Here is a 3,790-nt window from a genome sequence, read left to right on the forward strand (position 1 = left end):
CACCAATCTATAGATTATTTCAACATCATTCACTCATAAACTCTATAAAATATAACATTATGTAACAAAACACCAAAATTAAAAAAACTAACACAGACAAACATAAAATATAACCATTAAAATCATGAACTATTTTATAGAAAAACACAAAATCATGAATACTACATCCAACCATAGTTAAATAATATCACATATCGATTCATAAAAAATATATAAATAACATTTTATTTTAATAAACAAAAAATATCCAAAAATAATTAATAGACCTTTGATAAGAAACGACAGTTAATCAACCAATTACTATTTTGTCCTAACAGATATGTCACACTTTTATACGAAAAGATGATACCAGTATAAGAAAAACAATCAATCATAAGTTAACAATTAAAAATAATAATAAATATAAAAAATGTACTAAATACTTTATGATGACAAAAATAACTAAATATCATATTAATATAATTTAGAATATATTTTATATATTTCTAATTCATTTTACTTTACAAATTCTTAAAATCTGATTTAATAGATTCAATGATACACAATCAAAAATATTAAAATGGTTGTAGATGTTCAAAAATTGATTTCACATTAGCAACTTAATCTATAATATTGTTTTAAATGCATTATTTGAGAATTGTGTTCTTCATATTCATTCATTTACGATATAATTATGTCTTTTTCAATTAAGATAATCTAAACTGCCAACAAAATAACAAAAAAATGCAAATTAGTTATACAAAATTTTAAATATAATATAGTATAAAATGCAATAGTTCAAATACACATAAAATGATAAATTTTCAATAAATAGCTCTTACAGAATATTATTATAATTTTAATTTTTTTAATATTTTGTTTTGCTGCATTGAAACAAAAGTATTTGACATAATTTAAGGATTCTTTTAATGTACATCACTTTTAGATTTCAATTGTTCTTCATTTCTTCACTGCCTTAACACTTAATAACAAATTCATATAGATTTTCTTATCACCAAATAATAAATAATCAATATAAAAATTTTAAAATATATATTGGTTGATTTTAACGTTAAAAAATATTCGAATTATATGCTAATTTTGACCATATTTTCACAAAATTCAAATAAACAAGATAAAAGAATAGTTTAATTTGAACTAATTTTTTTTTTAATTCAGTTTGGTTACCAACTTATATGTATTTCGATATTGAAAGAAAAACAGATAAATTTTAATAATTTTAAAATTTAGTCAACAAAATCAATACAAATAATTGCAACTTTTTTAATAATTTAGTCTAAGTATAAAATTTTTAGTCAAATCCAAACTCCATAATAAACTAAATAAAATTACAATATAGGAGAAAACCCCGGGCGTAGCCCGGGAAAAATCTCTAGTATAAGTAATTAGGTAATTTTCCTATGCACAGGCACGGGTTTAAAAATTTAACTGAATGAATTATAATAATTTATTTATATTTTTATTTCATTTAGAGAAAATGACTAGGATAGCACTAAAAAAGTTTTTGTCACAAATATAGCCTGTAAGAATAAAAATGACCAAAATAGCACTTAATGTTTTATCAAAAGAGATAAATATACACTTATACCCCAATGGTAAATTAATTTAGACATTAGGGTTTAGAGTTAAGGGGTGGGGTTTAGGGTTTAGGATTTAGGATTAAGGGTTTAGGGTTTAGGGTTTAGAGTTTAGGGTTTATGGTTAAGGGGTGGGGTTTAGGATTTAGGGTTTAGGGTTTAGGATCTAGGGTCTAGGGTTTAGAGTTTAGGGTTTATGGTTTAGAGTTTAGGTTTTAGGGTTCAGAGTTGTGGAGTGGGGTTTTGGGATAAGATTTCAAATTTTGAAAAAAAAAAAATTTAAATTTTTCAAAAGATAAAATGCTATTTTGGTCGTTTTAGTTTTTGAGGGCTATTTTTGTGACATAAACTTAGAAAAGTGTTATTTTGGAGATTTACCCTTTCATTTATTTATAAATTTTAAATCAAGTTATAATTTATGTATATAATTAAATATTATTTTATTTATACATGTTATTTTAGGTGACATATATGGTCCGTTTTGTTGTCACTTAGATATATAATATAAGATTATTTTTATTGTTCTAAACTAAATCATAGCTTTTGTCCTCAGTTAGGTAAAATTTTAATTAATTTTGTTTGCTCTGTATAGTTATGTGTCTAAGATTTATATATAAACTTTTTGTAAAAGTATATATAATATGTAGTTTGGGTAAACAAATATAAAAAATATATAAATAAAAATGGTGTGCTTCAAAAGAAAACCAAAAATGGTGATTGTCTCGTACTTACATAAATGAATATTAATGATAATCTGTTGGAATATCATGTAGTTTTATAATTTCCAAAGGAACTGGCTCATAATAACTGGTTAATGTTTCATTTACCTGATAATATTTTAAAAGTTCACACACGGATTGAAATTAACTGATAATATTTTAAAAGTTACCACATGGATACAAATATTAAAAATAATTAGATTCTTTTCTTTTAACTTTTATCAATTCAGGTCATCATATTCTTTTGATGTATGAAAATGTACAAATATTTTTTATCCAAAATCTAAGAATTTGGATTTGTTTGAATATTCCTATTTTCATATATTTGGTTGAAGAAATTTAATATAGTTATGCAGTAGATTAATTATTATTTATAATTTTAATTTTGTGGACTTCCCTCTATTTTAATGAAAAACACTTTTATTAAAAATATTTGCGTTTCTAGTAAATTTACTTTGTTATCATACATGTATTTTGTTGCAAATATAAATTAAAAAAAGAGACTTAATTTTTTTTTAAAACGAAAAGCAAATCATTTTTATTAAATATACTTCTATAATTAACCATTGCAAGAATTAAAGTGAACTTAATGTAAAAATTTGACTTCTCAAATAATATTACATAATTATTATTTTTTTACTTTTAATTTTTGTTAATGTAGATCACTATATGTATGAAAATGTACTGAATATTATTTAAAAAATATAAGAATTCAGATTTATTTGAATTATATGTCATATACGTGGTTGAAGAAATTTAATATAATTATGTAGTATATATATTTAATAATTATGTATAATTTTAATTATTGTAAATTTTCCTTTTAAATGAAAACATACTTACATTCAAAATATATTTACGTTTATAAATATAGTAAATATTTATTTTTATCATATATTGTTAAATAGAGATTAAAAGGAAACTTAAATCTTAAAATAAGAAAAGGAAATTAGTTTTTCTTTTTTCAAAAAAGTTGCAATTACATATAATATATTTATTTCATTAATAGTAACCTTGTAATAAACCGCCGTAAGAATTAACGTAGCGCGACACGTAGGAAACTGACTTCTAAAATAATATTATCGAAATAATATTATAGAGACAGTTTTTTTTTAAATAAAGTTTTGATAGAAAGATTCAAAAATATTTTATTATCATTTTATGTTTATTTAACAAATATAAAACTGAAACAGACAAACCAGTCTTTTATTTACATATTTTATTTTAAATCTGCAAACTAAGCAATAAAAATCATATAAGGATGAAGAAGAAAAAAATTAATTTGGTAAAAAGTGATTATAGACATCTTAGTTGTAATTATAGAAAATAAGTGAAAAGAACATTGCTAGTAATTTGTTGATCTATGTAATCTAGTTAAAAAGCAATCAAGAAAATTTGTTTATGTATGTATAAAATAAAATATATAAATATATGCCCTATGAATTTTTGTAAAAATTATTTAACATAAGCGAGTGCTTCAAATATTCTTTCGTA

This window comes from Brassica oleracea, chromosome C9 (assembly GCF_000695525.1).
Source record: "Brassica oleracea var. oleracea cultivar TO1000 chromosome C9, BOL, whole genome shotgun sequence".
Classification (NCBI taxonomy): Eukaryota; Viridiplantae; Streptophyta; class Magnoliopsida; order Brassicales; family Brassicaceae; genus Brassica; species Brassica oleracea.